The sequence below is a fragment of the Rana temporaria genome, chromosome 12 (genome assembly GCF_905171775.1).
Source record: "Rana temporaria chromosome 12, aRanTem1.1, whole genome shotgun sequence".
Taxonomy (NCBI): domain Eukaryota; kingdom Metazoa; phylum Chordata; class Amphibia; order Anura; family Ranidae; genus Rana; species Rana temporaria.
The window spans coordinates 78615275-78634756 of NC_053500.1; the positions used below are offsets into that span (position 1 = coordinate 78615275).

Here is a 19482-nt window from a genome sequence, read left to right on the forward strand (position 1 = left end):
CACTGTCCACAATCAGCCTGTGAAGGGGCAGTTTGTTGGCCCGCTGCAACTTGGACAGGAACGCGGTAGCGGTTGGGGAGCGCCTGAAGTGGCTGGCAATCCTACGCACCCTTAGCACAATGTCACTCAACCCGGGATAGGTGCGCAGGAACTTCTGCACCACAAGGTTGAGGACATGTGCCAGACAGGACACGTGGGTCAGACTGCCAGCCTGGAGGGCGTAGAGTAGGTTGCTGCCGTTATCACAGACAACCATACCTGCCTGGAGCCTTCGGGGTGTCAGCCACTTCTGGACCTGAGCCTGAAGTGCGGTCAGCACTTCAGGGCCAGTGTGTCTCTGGTCTCCTAAACTAACAAGCTGGAGCACGGCCTGACAGCGCACGTGCCCCACACTTGAGTAGCTACGGGGGCGCTTGCTGGGAGGCTCAGCAGCTGCGGAGACAGTGGCTTGACGGAGACCAGCAGTTCTCCCCTGGACACCCCGGGGCGGCACCACAAGATCTGATGCCGCCGATCCCTCCCTGGCGCCTCGGAGGGAAACCCAATGGGCCGTGAAACTAATGTACCGGCCCTGCCCATGCCTGCTGGTCCAGCCATCCATTGTGAGATGCACCCTGTCGCTGACATCGTGATCCAGTGACAGGGTTACATTCTGCACAATGTGCTGGTGTAGGGCAGGGACACCAGTCCTGGCAAAGAAATGGCAGCTGGGGACACGCCATTGGGGTTGGGCCTGCTCCAACATCTGCCTGAAGGGGTTGCTGTCAACGATGTTGAAGGGCAGCAGATGTTGGGCAATAACCCTTGCCAGGAGCCCATTGAGGGAACGCACACGTCGGTCTCCAGGGGGGAAGGGAGTGGTGCGTTCAAAGGCGTCGGAAAGCAACGCCTGGCGGCGGACGGCAGTGCAGGACACAGACGAGGAGGGTGCTGTGGAAGTAGAGGTCTGGTTGCCGGTACCAGCACCTCTACTAGAGGGAGCGGGGGGGCATGACCTGCTGGGAACAGATGAAGCTGTGGCAGGGGCTGCTGTACCCTGCTCACTTGTGGTGGTGGCGCTGCTACCACCACCACGCTTCATCTGGTCATACTCCCGCCAGTGATTGATTCTCAGGTGCTGGTTCAGGGCTGTGGTACCCACCCGAGCCAAGCACTTCCCTCTCTTCACCCTGACATGACAGATCTGGCAGATGGCCACGGTAGGGTTATCTGCTACCAGGGTGAAGTAGGTCAGATGGGGTGACGCTGACTTGCACCTGCTGGGACTCGGTGCGCACAGGTGGAGCTGCCTGCTGCTGCTGCTGCTGCTGACACCTCCTGCTGCCATCACCAGTGGAGACCCTGACGCTGGTCTCCCTGGTGACCTGGCGCACCGTTTCCCCAGGGTGCCTACCTTCCTCGTCGTCACTGACGCTGTGAACCGTCAAATCAGATGGCACCCATGTTGGGTCACCCTCCTCTTCGCCCCCAGATATGTCAGACCCAGGGCTGAAATGTGTTGGTCTGAGGGAACCAGCTGACATGGAGCCGCTAGCCTGGCTCCGCTGTCCCCTCACCGACGCCTGGGTCTGACTAGGTGGGGGTGTTTCCTGAACAAAAACACCAGCACCACTTGGAAGGGATGTCTCTGGGATACTGACAGCAGGTATCCCATCCTCCTCCATCATCCCTTCAAAAAGGTCCTGACCATCAGGACAGAACAGGATGTCTGTCTGATGCATGGCCTCCCCCAAGATATCCCTCTCACTGTCGCTGTCGAACAGTAAGATGCTGGACTCTTGGGGGCTGGGGGGGGGTACTAAAAGCACCGGTGTAATGGTGGTGCTACTGGGAGTCGGGACTGACGACTCAGTGGCACTGCTGTGCCCCATATAGTCCACCACTACTGGAGCCTGAGAAGGCAATATCAGGCGGCTGCTCGTTGAAAAAAAATCACGGATGAGGCGGACTCCCGTTCCACCTGATCCTCTACCACTAGTAGGGGCGCGAGAGGTACCCCGTGCTGGCAGCGACCCAGCACTGGGAGTAACTCCCCTACCCCTGCTGCCACGGCCACGCATGCTGCTCATACTTGCTGATGTGGAGGGGGGGGGGGGGTAAACTTTATTGGGGGGGGAAAGGTGAGGAAGGATTTTTTTTTTTTAAAAGACAGGCACGCAGACAAAGACGTAGACAGACAGCTACTAAACTATAATAAAACTAGTACACCTAAATTTTTTTTTTTTTTTTTTTACACTGACTGACAAGGACAAAGACAAGGACTACAAAAAAAATAAAAAAATATGCACTAAACAAACACTAACTACTAAATTTTTTTTTTTTTTTTACACAAAACACAGACACTAAACACACACTAAACTAAGCTACCTTAAAGAAATGTACACTTACACAATGTACACTTACACTAACTACACAGAAATCTATCTAACACTAAGCTACACTAACCTGGACAATACAACACAAAACTTAGCTTTTAAAAAAGCTGTTGGGTCTTTTGCTTTGAAAAAAGCAGTTTAGAATAAGTAGAATATGAACTGAAATCACTAGCAAGGAAGCACAATGCTGATGCTGTAAGATCACACAGAAACACAGAAACACTCCACACTCTCTAGCCACCTTGTGAATCTGCAATGAAATGCTGCTGGGAGTGACCTTATATAATGGCCGTGCAGGCAATGATCGCTTCAGCTACTCGGCCCAGTGTCTCTAATCATACCAGCAATGCTTTTAGACGTCGATGGAGATCACTTGGATGTGATCTGTTTTAAAAATAAAATTGAAAAAATAAGATTATTCAGAAAACAATATTGCGAAATTGCGCTAATGCGGATGCGAAAATAATAGCAAAATTTTAACAACTGTGGTAGGAGAACTCTGATGCAAAAGAAAGGCGGAGAAAATAATCGCACAATATTCCTATTGCCGAATATTCGCATTGCGAATATTCTGCAATATAAAATGATCGCTTCAGCTACTCGGCCCAGTGTCTCTAATCATACCAGCAATGCTTTTAGACGTCGATGGAGATCACTAGGATGTGATCTGTTTTAAAAATAAAATTGAAAAAATTTGAATATTCGGAATAGCGAATATTGGCCGCGAAATTCGATATATTCGCGAATACTCGAATATGCCATATTCGAGCCGAATATTCGCAATACGAATATTCGTGAGCAACACTACTCCTAAGACCTTTCATTGTGTGAAGATGCTATTGATGATAGATATGTGTTGTGAGTAGAGTTGAGCGGACACTTGGATGTTCGGGTTCGGGGTCTGATTGCGCCGAGCCAAGTTCTGAGCATGCCCAGTGAGGTGCAGATTCGTGCGCGCATGCGCAGTACGACTGGCCCCTCATTTGCATGGGGTCACGGCTCATTACAATGGAGCACGCCCACTTCCTTCCCACTTGCAATAACCCCGCCTTACGCCTCGGGATTTAAGTTACGCTTGCGCAATTTAGTGCGCAAATGCGCTGTGGATACGGCACTTACGATAAAAAATTAGGGCGCCGTAACTTAAATGACATAAGTTTTGAGTAACTTAATTTGCGCCGCTGGCTGTGGATCTTGCCCTAAGTTACGGCGGCGTAGTGTATCTGAGATACGCTGTGCCTGCCTAAAGATAGGCAAATATGAATAGAACATCTTTGATAGTCTGGTCTCAAAAAGTTGCCAACACCCCTGATGAACAGAAAAAGTGGAGGATCCCCCAGGGTGGGGCTTTTTAGGCAACAGTAGTACAAGTAGTCATAGTAGGTACAAAGGTAAATAATAGTTTAATAATAACAAGAAGTATCAAACAATATATGATAAACATGTATAATACAAAAGTTTAAAAACAACACAATAATAGGGTGTGAGTTGGAAAAAAGTGATGAGTCCACGATATGAATACTGGGCCCAACGCGTTTCGGGTTTCCTTCTTCAGGGACCGAAGTATGTGTGGAGTCAAAAAGTGTAAAAAACAACTTTTCTAGAAAAAATAAATAAATAGCAATGTGTTGAAAATAATAACGTACAGAGAAAAAATGTATGAATATTAAACTAGCACAGATAAGAGAACGTACCACCCAAAACGTTTCAAAGGCTCAGCACACCCTTTAAGGAGACCTCACGATCAGGACGCATGGCAGACCTCGGATGGTGACGAGAGGAATGTGAACTGGCATCTGTATCAATCACAGCGTAGCAAGACCTTTGGCCCAAAGTGTCACAGCGTAAAAAGATTTTTTATTTTTTGTATTTGTTTATTTTTACCTGTCCCAAAATATGAAAAAAAGGACAAGATAATATCAACGAGGAAAATGGTCGCAAAAAAATCGCAAAGAAAAGAAAACTGAACCAAAAATTTATATATGAGCTGAGAGACATACCTGTAATGTCAAAAAGTGGCCAAAGAGGTCAGTAGAGGGCTCAAAAGCTAGAAAGTAAAATGAAAGTAATGGATCAAAGTTAGAAATGTGCAGGGTATGAAGGGATAACATGTAAGGTAACAGGTTGGAAGTAGTACTGGGAGACATACTAGGAAAGTGTTACTTACATGGGAGAAGAACACATGCAGTGTGGGATGTATGCAGATGCTGCAGCCGTCCAGCAATGTCTGACATTGTGGGGCTGCTGGGCTTTAAATAGGAAGTGGGAGGGAGGGGAAAGTAAGATGGGAGGAGGCTGTCACAGAGAGCCTGGTTGTTATGGGTCAGTGTGAAGGAAGGGGGCGGCGTAAGATGGGCATAGTCCGAGTGAGGAGGGGGGGGGAGGGACGGGTATGTCCCGCTCTCCTCATAGGGAAGCCCACACTGGTGACGTAGGGCTGCATAGGAACATAAGTGAGGTGGAGTAGGCAGTGGGCGGGACAGAGAGAGAGGGCGGAAGGTGCGCCCTGCTCCCTCAACTCCGCCCATACTCGCCGCTGGCCGCGATGACGTCGATACATCGCCGCACGGCGATGCAGTGTGTGTAATGTAGGGTGGGCGGGACAGAGAGAGAGGACGGAAAAAACGTCCTACACTCTCACCCACACTAGCCCCCTAACAGCGCGAGTGACGTGTACACGCCACAGCGCAGCTCGGAGCTGAATGGCAAGTGACCAGCAACGTCACCTGACAGGCAAATGAATGAGCAATTGCTTAGCAGAGTATGAAGGGAACGTATAAATAAAAAGAAGGCATGAACAATGTAAATGCTGGGGAGATAAGTACATGAAGGGTCAAATGAGGAAAGTAGTAAAGAAAGGAGATGGGTGTATTGAAACTGCAGAAAGCAGCTAAAGGTTTGTGTATAGAGTGATATTGTAAACACAGATATTGCGCAATGCCAATAGAGGTATGGTTTTATATACAGGTAAGCTCAGCCATAAATTTAAGGGGACAGCAATCAAAAAAAGGTTTTAAGGATATAATGTTAATATTATATCCTTAAAACCTTTTTTTGATTGCTGTCCCCTTAAATTTATGGCTGAGCTTACCTGTATATAAAACCATACCTCTATTGGCATTGCGCAATAACTGTGTTTACAATATCACTCTATACACAAACCTTTAGCTGCTTTCTGCAGTTTCAATACACCCATCTCCTTTCTTTACTACTTTCCTCATTTGACCCTTCATGTACTTATCTCCCCAGCATTTACATTGTTCATGCCTTCTTTTTATTTATACGTTCCCTTCATACTCTGCTAAGCAATTGCTCATTCATTTGCCTGTCAGGTGACGTTGCTGGTCACTTGCCATTCAGCTCCGAGCTGCGCTGTGGCGTGTACACGTCACTCGCGCTGTTAGGGGGCTAGTGTGGGCGGAGGTGAGAGTGTAGGACGTTTTTTCCGTCCTCTCTCTCTGTCCCGCCCACCCTACATTACACACACTGCATCGCCGTGCGGCGATGTATCGACGTCATCGCGGCCAGCGGCGAGTATGGGCGGAGTTGAGGGAGCAGGGCGCACCTTCCGCCCTCTCTCTCTGTCCCGCCCACTGCCTACTCCACCTCACTTATGTTCCTATGCAGCCCTACGTCACCAGTGTGGGCTTCCCTATGAGGAGAGCGGGACATACCCGTCCCTCCCCCCCCCTCCTCACTCGGACTATGCCCATCTTACGCCGCCCCCTTCCTTCACACTGACCCATAACAACCAGGCTCTCTGTGACAGCCTCCTCCCATCTTACTTTCCCCTCCCTCCCACTTCCTATTTAAAGCCCAGCAGCCCCACAATGTCAGACATTGCTGGACGGCTGCAGCATCTGCATACATCCCACACTGCATGTGTTCTTCTCCCATGTAAGTAACACTTTCCTAGTATGTCTCCCAGTACTACTTCCAACCTGTTACCTTACATGTTATCCCTTCATACCCTGCACATTTCTAACTTTGATCCATTACTTTCATTTTACTTTCTAGCTTTTGAGCCCTCTACTGACCTCTTTGGCCACTTTTTGACATTACAGGTATGTCTCTCAGCTCATATATAAATTTTTGGTTCAGTTTTCTTTTCTTTGCGATTTTTTTGCGACCATTTGCCTCGTTGATATTATCTTGTCCTTTTTTTCATATTTTGGGACAGGTAAAAATAAACAAATACAAAAAATAAAAAATCTTTTTACGCTGTGACACTTTGGGCCAAAGGTCTTGCTACGCTGTGATTGATACAGATGCCAGTTCACATTCCTCTCGTCACCATCCGAGGTCTGCCATGCGTCCTGATCGTGAGGTCTCCTTAAAGGGTGTGCTGAGCCTTTGAAACGTTTTGGGTGGTACGTTCTCTTATCTGTGCTAGTTTAATATTCATACATTTTTTCTCTGTACGTTATTATTTTCAACACATTGCTATTTATTTATTTTTTCTAGAAAAGTTGTTTTTTACACTTTTTGACTCCACACATACTTCGGTCCCTGAAGAAGGAAACCCGAAACGCGTTGGGCCCAGTATTCATATCGTGGACTCATCACTTTTTTCCAACTCACACCCTATTATTGTGTTGTTTTTAAACTTTTGTATTATACATGTTTATCATATATTGTTTGATACTTCTTGTTATTATTAAACTATTATTTACCTTTGTACCTACTATGACTACTTGTACTACTGTTGCCTAAAAAGCCCCACCCTGGGGGATCCTCCACTTTTGCCTAAAGATAGGCAGTTCTTTGTGGATCTGGCCCTTGGTTTCTAAAACTGTATATAAGAAAGCTAAGTTACCATTAAAAGGTGTTCATACATTTTGACTCAGAACACAGAGCGTATGTCTCGTCTCTCTGAGGGAATTCTTATGCATCGTGTCTGCTGGATTGTGGAGTGTCGGAAGCTGTCGTGGGTTGATGGAATGGAATATCGTAAACGGTGGTGACCGTTACAGTACCTAAGGGTTATCTATTTGGATTTGTATATTCACTATGGGCCAGATCCACAAAAACCTGACGTAACTTAAAAAATCCAATTTAAGTTACACTGCCTTAAAGTTTCTACCTAAGTGCCTGATCCACAAAGCACTTATCTAGAAATTTCAGGCTGTGTAACTAAAATTCCGCCGGCGCAAGGCGTTCCTATTCAAATGGGGCGAGTCCCATTTAAATGAGGCGCGCTCCCGCGCCGGCCGTACTGCGCATGCGCGCCGGCCGTACTGCGCATGCGCGAAGTTACGTTACGCCAAGTTTTGAGGATCGCGACGGCTTAAAGTTGCGTCGGGGATAAAAAAAATGACAGCGGCATGCATTCCTGAGTGAGAACTCCATGCCCATTTTCAAAGAAAAAAACGGCATGGGTTCCCCCCCCAGGAGCATACCAGGCCCTTAGGTCTGGCATGGGTTGTAAGGAGACCCCCCCACGCCGAAAAATTGACGTAGGGGGTCCCCCTACAATCCATACCAGACCCGTATCCAAAGCACGCTACCCGGCTGGCCAGGAAGGGAGTGGGGACGAGCGAGAGCCCCCCCCCCCTCCTGAGCCGTGCCAGGCCGCATGCCCTCAACATGGGGGGGTTGGGTGCTCTGGGGCAGGGGGGCGCACTGCGGGCCCCCCCACCCCAGAGCACCCTGTCCCCATGTTGATGAGGACAGGACCTCTTCCCGACAACCCTTGCCATTGGTTGTCGGGGTATGCGGGCGGGGGCTTATCGGAATCTGGGAGTCCCCTTTAATAAGGGGGCCCCCAGATACCGGCCCCCCACCCTAAGTGAATGGATATGGGGTACATCGTACCCCTATCCATTCACCTGGAGGCAAAAAGTAAAAGTTAATAAACACACAACACAAGGCTTTTTAAAATATTTTATTATTCTGCTCCGGACGCCCCCCCTGTCTTCGTTATTAGCTCAATTACCAGGGGGGGCTTCTTCTTCCACTCTCCGGGGGTCTTCCGCTCTCCGGGGGTCTTCCGCTCTCCGGGGGGGCTTCTCCGGACTCCGGGGGGCTTCTTCCATCTTCTCCCCTCTTCCGCTCTTGACTCGGCGAACCCCGGTTCTTCTGCAGCTCTCCGGTGCCTTCTTCTTCAGCGCTGGCTGCCTGCTATGTTTGTGTGTTAGCTCGATTTCAAACAGGCAGCCGGCGCGGTCTTCTGTGACGCCAGGGTCTTCTGGTCTTCCGATGTTGCCTCGTCGCCTGTTGTCGCTGTAATGATGGAAGCGCGCCTTGCATCACATTTATATAGGCATCACCGTCCCATCATGCTCCGGTAGGTACCCACGTGGTGGGTGCACGTGGGTAGGCACCCACCACGTGGGTACCTACCGGAGCATGATGGGACGGTGATGCCTATATAAATGTGATGCAAGGCGCGCTTCCATCATTACAGCGACAACAGGCGACGAGGCAACATCGGAAGACCAGAAGACCCTGGCGTCACAGAAGACCGCGCCGGCTGCCTGTTTGAAATCGAGCTAACACACAAACATAGCAGGCAGCCAGCGCTGAAGAAGAAGGCACCGGAGAGCTGCAGAAGAACCGGGGTTCGCCGAGTCAAGAGCGGAAGAGGGGAGAAGATGGAAGAAGCCCCCCGGAGTCCGGAGAAGCCCCCCCGGAGAGCGGAAGACCCCCGGAGAGCGGAAGACCCCCGGAGAGTGGAAGAAGAAGCCCCCCCTGGTAATTGAGCTAATAACGAAGACAGGGGGGGCGTCCGGAGCAGAATAATAAAATATTTTAAAAAGCCTTGTGTTGTGTGTTTATTAACTTTTACTTTTTGCCTCCAGGTGAATGGATAGGGGTACGATGTACCCCATATCCATTCACTTAGGGTGGGGGGCCGGTATCTGGGGGCCCCCTTATTAAAGGGGACTCCCAGATTCCGATAAGCCCCCGCCCGCATACCCCGACAACCAATGGCAAGGGTTGTCGGGAAGAGGTCCTGTCCTCATCAACATGGGGACAGGGTGCTCTGGGGTGGGGGGGCCCGCAGTGCGCCCCCCTGCCCCAGAGCACCCAACCCCCCCATGTTGAGGGCATGCGGCCTGGCACGGCTCAGGAGGGGGGGGGCGCTCGCTCGTCCCCACTCCCTTCCTGGCTGGCCGGGTAGCGTGCTTTGGATACGGGTCTGGTATGGATTGTAGGGGACCCCCTACGTCGATTTTTCGGCGTAGGGGGGGTCCCCTTACAACCCATACCAGACCTAAGGGCCTGGTATGCTCCTGGGGGGGAACCCATGCCGGTTTTGTTTTTTACAAATTGACGTGGAGTTCTCCCTCGGGAAAGCATACCAAATGCCGTCGCTGGAATGGGCCTTTACAAGGTGTGACTAACTTTACACTTTGTAAAACGAGCCCTAATTTTACACTTGCAAAATAACACTTACGGCGCAAAAAGGAAGCTAGAAAGCTTTGTGGATCGCCTTAAGTGCTAATTTGCATACTAGCAACGGCATTTCGACTCGAAATGCCCCCAGCGGCGGATGCGGTACTGCATCCTAAAATTAGGCAGTGTAATTCAATTACACATGCCGGATCTTCTGTGTAACTTTGGAAAAAGCCTTTTGAGGATAGTTTCCAAAGTTACACACAGACTGAACAGCAGTTAAGTCGGAGTATCTCTTTTGAGGATAACCCCCTATATTCATTGCATTGCTCATTGACCGAGTAATCAGTTATATTACTTTATATGGTATTGTAGAGAGGAAGAGAGCTGGGTGAGGTTTGGCAAGAGGGCGTTTCAATGTACATGTTTTGTTGAAAGGGTCTCTCTTGCTGTGTGCTCACACAGGTCTATTTAACATTGTAGCCTAGCTCACACTTAAGCCTTAATATTGTTACTGATACTGCAGGGATCTGCAAATAGGGTGTCACTGTTTTACTCATGTTCAGTTGTTTCTTCTTTAAGTAAAGCATTACTTTGGTTATCTTGAAGTCTGTGTGCAGCCTATCTTTCATATCACAAGATCCCTTTCATCTAAGGCAGTGGTTCTCAACCTTCTAGTGCGGTGACCCCTTGATAAAATTTCCCAATTTGTGGGGACCCCTAACAGTAAAATTATTTTTGTAGTGTGGGTTGTCAGCACGCAAGACAAGTATTTTGCGCCCCTAACCCACAGACATTTAGCGCTACCTGAGTCCTTTTAATGGCATCTATAATCACAGGTAATGTAACTCACTGTGTCTCCGGCTTCACTGTGTCTCCGACTTTGTGGTGTCTCGTAGCAGTGATACCTATGCCAAAATCAGGAGATAGGGTCTCCTCCAGCACCTCCCACTTCACATTCCTCACCAGTCACCTGACCTCTAGTCTTTGGCCCCCAGCCATATCGTGAACTGAATGGGCGCCTGCAAAGAGGCTGAGTGGGCGGCTGCCGCCTCCAGGAACAGCCCAGCTGGGTGACCACAGGTGACCACAGGCTCCAGGGATAGCCCTGCTGGGTGGCCACAAAAAGGCTGGGAGATCGGTGTGAGCTTCAGGAACAGCCCAGGTTTCGGTGACCCCTGGCAAATCATCATTCGACCCCCGAGGGGGTCCCGACCCCCAGGTTGAGAACCATTGATCTAAGGTAACCTTGTTTTATTTGTATAATTTGTTGAAGTGTAACAGGACATTGTGTTTCCCCACAAGCTACTGGGATCCACTACTCCCATAATACCAGGTGTGTCAAGGGAGGGTTTTGAGCCACTTTAAGGGGTTAATCACAGAGCGTAGACCCAAAAACAACCAGCAGCTCCTCCGGGGGTAGTGCTACAAGTGGGGGCTCGTCTGGGATTTCTACGGCTTTGGTGGTTAACCTCCTCCTAAGAAAAACCCTTGTTTACACCACAATGGATCCTGTTGCCATCTACAAGTGGTGAGAGGAGGAGAATGCCTCTCCTGATGCCTGTCTGATGGTGGAGATAAAAGGGAAAATTTGGAAGGAGGAAGAACTGACCTCAGTCCTGAAAATGCTGTCCCCAGGTAGAAAACCCTGGGTGATTGATTTAAAGACAAACACTCTGCACTCCGCACACCTATGCCTTGTGCGAATGGAAGAAAGGGATACCCCCGACCAATTTAAGGGTCCGAGTGTGAAAGCAGCTGATCAGACTGAACTTTTTCTTACACGTCCAGATCTATCCGGTGGGGGTCCTACATCCACTAGCCAAGCCACCCCCAGTTCAAGCGTGGGATCCAAATCCCCGTCTTTAGCCTCTCTTAACCTAGAACTGTGTGCTGTTCTTGGGGAAATGAAGTGCAAGAAAAATCCAGCGGACATGTGATGGCTGGGTACCGGAAGCTTAGGGTCTTCTCCGGTAGACAGCCGGTGCCCTCAGCGGAAGATGGGTATGAGGAGTGGTTAGACTTTGCCACCCAGGCTTTGGAAGAATGGGAAGTTCCTGAAGCCCAAAAAAAACAAAGGGACACAGAGAGCTTAAGAGGCCCCGCTTTAGAGATCATACGAAATCTCAAGCTCAGTAAGAAAAACTGTGCAACCCAAGATTACCTGAGTGCACTTCAAGATGTGTATGGTCGGACTGAAAAGGCCACTGAACTCCTCTATCAGTTGGAACACTGGGCCAGATTCACGTAGAATCGCAGGGGCGTAACGTATCCTAGATACGTTACACCGCCACAAGTTTTCATCGCAAGTGCCTGATTCACAAAGCACTTGCGATGAAAACTACGCCGGCGGCCTCTGGCGCAAGGCGGGCCAATTCAAATGGGCGTGTGCCATTTAAATTAGGCGCGCTCAGTTGCGCAATTCCCATCGTGCTTTGCGCGCCGTGACATCTTTTTTTCGAACGGCGACGCGCGTAGAGTAATTCCGTATTCCCGGACGGCTTACGCAAACGACGTTAATTTTTAAATTTCGACGCGGGAACGACGGCCATACTTTAGACAGCAATACGTTTGCTGACTAAAGTTAGGGCACCCAAAACGACGACTAACTTTGCGATGGGAAACTAGACTAGCGGCGACGTAGCGAACGCGAAAATCCATCGTGGATCGCTGTAACTCCTAATTTGCATACCCGACGCTGGTTTACGACACAAACTCCCCCCAGCGGCGGCCGCGGTACTGCATCCTAAGATCCGACAGTGTAAAACAATTACACCTGTCGGATCTTATGGATATCTATGCGTAACTGATTCTATGAATCAGTCGCATAGATAGAAACAGAGATACGACGGCGTATCAGGAGATACGCCATCGTATCCCTTTTGTGAATCTGGCCCACTGTTACCAGAAGGAAGAGGAGAAAATGTGGGAGTTCATAAGACGGTTGGACCGGATCATATACCAGATCTTACTAAAGAAGGGAATGGATCCGAAAAAGGTTGATGAGGTCCGCACGGAACAAGTTATACAAGGTTCTCAGCCTTTAGACCTCATTGCCCTTGTGCTGCGGACCCGCCCATCGGGAAGTGTCTTGGAATACCCTGACCTTATCCGGCTAGTTAGAGAAGAAGAAATTATGCTGGACAAAAAGAGAGAGCCCCAGAAGCTTGAACCATCGGTGCCGAAGAAGGGGACAATCAGGTGGAACTTTTGAAGGCCCAAGTGTCTCAGTTGATAGAATTGGTGACTGCCCTGACAAGTCAAACAACTAAGACCCCGAGTAGGAATGCTTCATCAGAATCAAGGAAACCTATCAGTTCCAATACCGATTCCCTAAGGAAACACTAGAAGTTACCAGTTTGCTTCAATTGTGGAGGGGTCGGACATATCATGGAAGTATGCCCAAGTCCTGAGAAGGCCGCAGCTCAGTACCGCCAGCCGGTGGAAAACTTCAGAGGGCCCCCGGTGAAGGAGTCAACCGGGTGTCCGCGGGTCTCAGTTGACTCCAAGACATTCTCTAGAAAAAGAAGGCAGCGTCGGAGGTACAAGCCCCCGCCAACCACCCCTGTTGTTGTCCCTGGGCAGTCAAATATTTTCCCTCCCACGACACAAGCTGCCAAAAGGCAGGAGATCAATCCACGCCAGGTCCAACAAGGGTTCAAACCTAATAGGAATCCACAGAAGAAATAAGTAAAGTTACAGACGGCAGTGTCAAGTAAGAAGGTGTCAAGAAGGAAGTTTCCTGCCAAATTAGTGGGGCCTTCCCCGATAGTTTCCATTCAAATAGAAGGAATCTACGCCAAGGGCCTCCTTGATACTGGAGCCCAAGTGACTCTCTTATATAGGGATTTCTATGACAAACACCTCAAGCAACCGCCGCTACGCAAGCTGGAAGAGTTGGAGATCTGAGGCATTGACACCCAAAACTTCCCATATGATGGATACTTGCCAATCAAATTGACTTTTTTTTTCTTCTCTTTTTCCACTCTGAATGAGCTCCCGCCTGCCATCTTCCCACCTAGAAAGATAACCAAGTCATCAAATGGTGGCAGCACCTGCACAGAGCAGCACTGCCAGCAGGAGTCCTAACGAGACAAGAACCCTAAAATTCATCATCGTGGAAGGTGAGTTTGGACACTTTCAAGCACATTTCTCCCTTTGCATCCTATAGAAATGATCCCTGAAAGTATAGTCCTTCAAATTGACTTTTGACCCCTCAGTGGCTGGAAAAGCTGAAACTTTTGACACTCTGGCGATAGTTTTCCCCCGCCCACCAGGAGCTGAAAAGAGTTCTCTTATCATAGGGACTAACACTGACTTGGTGCGGAGGCTCCTGGCACCTCTAGCTCAAGAGCAAGATACTCCGCTTGCAGGGGTGCATTCAATGTTGAGGCAGGCCTACCAGCGCCTGGTTCTAGAAAAGAAGGCTCCCAAAGAATGAGTCGGAAGGATCTGGAGACTGGGAAGAAGCGAAAGGATGCTGCAGCCAGGAGAGGTGACTTGCTTAAAGGCTTCTGTCAAGCTCAGCTGGAGGCAACCAGTCCCCTTTGTTGTTCTAGAAGCTGACCCACAGAGCAGTAAGGGGATAGAAGTGGTCCCTGAAGTGGTCCCTTTGAAGGCCCTATCATGGGAAGGTCTCGGTGAGCATCAGAAACACTACGACTGCACCGGTGAAGGTACCAGTCAGGATGTTGCTGGGTCAAGTTAACTCAGCCACCCCAATCGCCCTATCTGATTGGAAGAAGGAGGAAGGGGGCGAAGGAATGCTGGAGAAGCTCTGCACAGGGGACACGGCCCTCCCACCAGAATGGAAAGAAAGGGCCAGAGCTCAGTTGGCCAGATGCCAGAAAATCTTTTCTAAGGATGAGTATGACGTGAGGTGTGCGAAGAGTGCCACTCACACGATCCGCCTAGAGGAAGACAAACCATTTAGGGAAAGAGTCAGACAAGTTCCTCTAGGAGATTTGGAAGATTTGTGTGAACAACTGGCGGAGCTCAAGAGGACCAGAAAAAATTGGGAATCCAGAAGCCCTTATGCCTCCCCGATTATGGTAGTTCGAAAGAAGAATGGGTCCTTAACCACCTAAGACCCGGACAAAAATGCAGCTAAAGGACCCGGCCAGGTTTTGCGATTCGGCACTGCGTCGCTTTAACTGACAATTGCGCAGTCGTGCGACGTGGCTCCCAAACAAAATTGGCGTCCTTTTTTTCCCACAAATAGAGCTTTCTTTTGGTGGTATTTGATCACCTCTGCGGTTTTTATTTTTTGCGCTATAAACAAAGCGACAATTTTGAAAAAAATTCAATATTTTTTACTTTTTGCTATAATAAATATCCCCCAAAAATATATATTAAAAAATATTTTTCCTCAGTTTAGGCCGATACGTATTCTTCTACCTATTTTTGGTAAAAAAAAATCGCAATAAGCGTTTATCGGTTGGTTTGCGCAAAATTTATAGCGTTTACAAAATAGGGGATAGTGAAATAGGGGATAGTTTCATTGCATTTTTATAAAAAAATGTTTTTACTACTAATGGCGGCGATCAGCGATTTTTTTCGTGACTGCGGCATTATGGCGGACACTTCTGACAATTTTGACACATTTTTGGGACCATTGTCATTTTCACAGCAAAAAATGCATTTAAAATGCATTGGGGTAGATTCAGGTAGGGGCGCGCACTGCTACGGCGGCGCAGCGTACCATTTTTACACTACGCCTCCGTAAATTACTTGAGCTACGCTTCATCCACGAAGCATTTGCTCCGTAATTTACGGCGGCGTTTCGTAAAAGGGGCCGGCGTAAGCGCGCGTAATTTAAATGATCCCGTAGGGGGCGTGGATCATTTAAATTAGGCGCGTTCCCGCGCCGAACGTACTGCGCATGCTCCATCGGGAAAATTTCCCGACGTGCATTGCGGTAAATGACGTCGCAAGGCCATCATTTGCTTCGACGTGAATGTAAATGGCGTCCAGCGCCATTCACGATCCACTTACGCAAACGACGTAAATTTCGAAAATCGCGACGCAGGAACGACGTCCATACTTACCATTGGCTGCGCCTCCTAATAGCAGGAGCAGCCTTACGACGAAAGCGACGAACGCAAACGACGTAAAACACGACCGCCGGGCGCGCGTACGTTTGAGAATCGGCGTGAGTATGCAATTTGCATACTCTACGCTGACAACTACAGGAACGCCACCTAGCGGCCAGCGTCAGAATGCAGCCTAAGATACGACGGCATAAGAGCCTTATGCCAGTCGTATCTTAGGCTACAGTCGGCGTATCGAGCTTTCTGAATACAGAAAGTTGATACGCCGGCGCTACTTAGCAATTACGCTGCGTATCTATGGATACGCAGGCGTAATTGCTACCTGAATCTACCCCATTGTTTATTGTGAAAATGACAATTGCAGTTTGGGAGTTAACCACAGGGGGCGCTGATGGGGTTATGTGTGACCTCAAGTGTGTTTAAAACTGTAGGGGGTGTGGCTGTAGGTGTGACATCATCGATTGTGTCTCCCTATAAAAGGGATCACACGATCGATGACGTGTGATCCCTACAACTGTAGGGGACCGATCGCGGGACTCCAGCGGCGATCGGGTCCGCGAGTCCCGTGGTCACGGAGCTTCTCTCCTTGATCGCGGCTCTGATCAGTCTCGGCAGTGGCTGTCACAACTGAGTAGAATTAAGCCGCCTACCCCTCCTCCTTTATGTCTACACAGTGCTGTGCATGTCCCGATAATCTGACATGCACAGCACTGTGTAATGTAAAGGGGCCCATAGGTGCGGTATAATGTAAAGGGGTACAGAGGTGCAGGGTGCTGTGTAATGTAAAGTGGCCAAGAGGTGCAGTGCTGAATAATGTAAAGGGATCCAGACTGAAGTGCAGGGTGCTGTGTAATGTAAAGGGGTCCAGAGATGCAGTGCTGTGTAATATAAAGGGGTCCAGAGGTGTAGGGTGCTGTGTAATGTAAAGGGGTCCAGAGGTGCAGGGTGCTGTGCAATGTAAAGGGGTCCAGAGGTGCAGGGTGCTGTGTAATGTAAAGGGGTCCAGAGATGCAGGGTGCTATGTGATGTAAAGGGGTCCATAGGTGCAGGGAGCTGTGTAATGTAAAGGGGTCCAGAGGTGCGGTTGTGAAGAGGGGGTACACAGTAGTGACAAAAAGATATTAAAGGATGCAGAGGTATGCAGGGGACACAGTGGGGTGTTTTTACATTTTAAGGTGGGGGGGGGTACCAGTTATAGGATCCGCCCCGGGTGCCAAATGTATGTACGCCCCTGCTTGATAGCCACAGGCGAAAATTATTGTTGCTCTGTGGTGCACTGTGGGTGTAACAATCTGTCACTGATGGTACTCCGTAGACTGATTAGCATATTGTGGAGTGGGTGGGAGGAGTTGTCCAAGATTGAACGTAACTTGAACAACATTCTCCAACACTGTTGTTAAAGACTCCAATTCAAATCCAACACTGGCCTAGCGAATCAGTTTGTTAAGTCTGTTGGTGTCAGACACCCTAAGCCAGCTTCCCCAGCATGCCACTGCATACAGTCCCTCCCAGGGGCGGACTGACCATTGAGTCACTCGGGCACTGCCCGAGGGCCCCATGTCACTAGGGGGCCCCATCAGGGTTGCCAGGCTCAGTAAAACCAGGGACAGTATGTAAAAATCTATGTTTTTTTACATCTGTCCCTGATATGTCTGAAACCAACATGCTTCTTATGTGAAAATCTTGAGATTTTAGCTGTCCCGCCTTTGCACTGCCTCCTGGCGTGGTGGCCATCTGTAAGCACATAGTCTTCTATTGCCCGAGGGGCCCCATGAGTTGTCAGTCTGCTCCTGGTGCCTCCACCAACCTTCTTAAGACCTGTAATGGTTCCCAACTCCAGACCTCTCACTTTGTTTTGCTGGTGTTTCCACTCCAGCTTTTTCCTATATTTCTCCTAATGCCGCGTACACACGATCGTAAATTTAGAGAAAAAAATCGTGGATTTTTTCTGACGGAATGTTGGCTCAAACTTGTGTTGCATACACACGATCACACAAATCTTGTCAGAAATTCCGACTGCCAAGAACGCAGTGACGTACAAGACGTGCGACAAGCCGAAATCAATGAAGTTCAATAGGCAGTTTGGCTCTTCTGCTTGATTCTGAGCATGCATGTTTTTTTGCTCTTCGGAATTGCATACAGACGAGCAGATTTTCCAATAAGAATTTTTTCAGTCGGAAAAATAGAGAACCTGCTCTCTTTTGTTGATGGAAAATCCCATGGAGCATACACACGGTCTAAATTTTCGACCAAAAGCTCACATCAGACTTTTCTTGTCGGAATTTCTAAACGTGTATACGCGGCATTAGCCTCTCTAATCTTTATCCTCAAGTCCCTCTGAATCATTTTTAAATCAGATCTTTTTTTATTTTTATATGCAAACAACACTGAGACAATACAGACAAATTATACACTCCTCCCTATTACCTACTATCTTCTTCTATCTTCTTGGAGTTAAAGGATAAGCTCATTTGACTGGGTCTCTCCTATGGGTCACAGGATGGCAATTTGTTTTGCACTCCTGTGACCCGTTTTCAAGAGAGAGCAGACTTCTCTCTGCTGACATCACAGGAATCAGTCCAGGCACCACGTCATTGTAACAATGGAAGTTAGGATCCGCCAGGTGCCTAGACTGACACCCGTCTCAGCCTCTCAGTGAGCCGCTGAGAGGCTGAGACGGCCACTCCCCGCCCCTCAACAGGTCAGGGTTCCAGTGACTGTGGAAGAGCAGATATATGCTGATTGACAGTCAGCAGCTCTCTGCTCGGGGAGCTATGAGAACCGAGCCATTGGTGATGTTCAATCGCTCGGTTCTCAGTGTAGAGGCGTCAGGGGACAGATGCAGCATCCACAATAGAATCTACACAAAAATATCTTGTATTTTAGCCTTCAAAATGGGGGCTTTTTATTTTTTAAGTTTGGGTCCCATAGACTCCGCCCCCATGTCTACCTGTCATTAGGCAAGTGTCATTCCCAAATGACAGATAAACATGGGGACGGGGTTACCCGGTAATGTCACCCGGTAACCCGGTACCCATAATGACACTCGCCAAATGAGAGGTAGACATGGGGGTAACCTCCGCCCCTATATTTACCTGTCAGGTGGCTGTATTCCTGGAGGAGAGCAGTCGTGTTTGGCTGGCAGGGTTTTTTTGTTTCTCTTTCAGTTCTGCGTTTAATTCGTTTTTATTTAAATAAAGAGCTTTTAAAAAACTGTGTTTTAATCACTTTTCCTTTTTTGGTGAATGAGTAGAGGTACTATGCATGTACCCCATACTCATTCACACGGGGGTCCGGGATCTGGGGCCCCCTTATTAAAGAGGGCTTTCTAGATTCCAATAAACCCACCGCCCGCAGACCACCACAAGTGTCCTGCAGCACAGCAATCAGGAATTGTGTGTACTATTTTTCTGCATGATACACTACTTCTCATATTATCTCCCAAATCATTTGTTGCCTTTCACTTCTTGACAAACAACCTTAATAATCACATGCTAAAGGTTTTTGCCTGGAGCAGCAAGATGGCTTCTTCTGATCGGCCTGATGGGAAATATTTGCCATTCATCAGTGTGCTATATAGTGGAGAAAATTGAAAACATGTTGCTTATCCAGGTATCACATCCTTAGTGATACAGATCAAAATACAATTACACAATAACCCTTAACAAAAGGCAACAAGAGATATTAACACCCTGATTTAATATATATAATTATGCAAT

General features: G+C 48.6%; 1 non-coding gene across 1 annotated transcript; it reads right to left on the reverse strand.

Moving 5' to 3' along the window:
- Positions 1-13694: 13694 nt before the first annotated feature.
- LOC120919677 lies at positions 13695-13909 on the reverse strand. The gene has a single exon (XR_005744611.1). It is a non-coding gene; the product is annotated as a small nucleolar RNA U3 (small nucleolar RNA).
- Positions 13910-19482: the final 5573 nt, after the last annotated feature.